This window comes from Manacus vitellinus, unplaced genomic scaffold (genome assembly GCF_001715985.3).
Source record: "Manacus vitellinus isolate BGI_N305 unplaced genomic scaffold, ASM171598v3 scaffold_62_pilon, whole genome shotgun sequence".
Taxonomy (NCBI): Eukaryota; Metazoa; Chordata; class Aves; order Passeriformes; family Pipridae; genus Manacus; species Manacus vitellinus.
Genome location: NW_021940704.1, coordinates 3,409,220 through 3,410,045, shown reverse-complemented (window position 1 = coordinate 3,410,045; position 826 = coordinate 3,409,220).

The following is an 826-nucleotide window of genomic DNA, read 5'->3' as shown; positions in this document are numbered from 1 at the left end:
GTCTAGGGCACTTGCACAACACCCCATAACTCTCCTGCAGTGTCCGTGCAACGCTCTCAGTCAGGCACCAAGGGCCTCAGCTTGCGGTGCAGTTCGTAGCGTGCTCGTCGCAGAGGAGTCCTCGGACTGAGGATTTCTCAGCGGAGAGCTTGTGAACGGGCGTCCAAGAAGAGTTTCCGGATCGAGGAGCTCTCAGTGGAGATCCTGCAAACTAGAGAGCGGTTTTCTTTTCCCTCCCCCAAGGGGCTGTGCCCCTTGGACTGCAGCACAGCTTTGCTAAAGTGTTTTGGCAAATCTGTGCTGCAGTTCATGAGTTTGTGCTCCTTTCATCAAATTTTTATTTTTCTCCAGACAGGCCCTGCCAGGTGATGGATTTCCCGAGAGGTGAGTAGTGTTTGTTCCTGGGGGCAGCATACCTGGCTTTGGCATGGCTGTGTTCTTTAAGCTCTTCCTTAGGCACTGAGATGATTTAGAAACAAAACTGCCCTTAAGATGCCCTTAGTTTGGTAGAACTCCTGTCAACAGCTTTGTCTGAAAAGGGGGGGGTCTGTGTGTGGACAGCATTTGGAATGGAACTTGAGGGGGTTCTGTGCCCTCCACTGGATAGCCTGTGGAGTCTGTTTTTCTGGGGAACTATTTTCAGCAAGCTAAAGAGAACTGATGCTTGCCATTTATTAAAAGAAAAACCAAAAACCAACAGAACAGAAAAAGGAAAAAAAAGAAGAGGAAACTTCTTTAGCTCTTCAGCTAAAGCTGCTTTAGCTCTTGGGCAGAACAGAAGCATTGACTGTTAATGGACAATTTACATTTGCTTGATGGAGTTTCT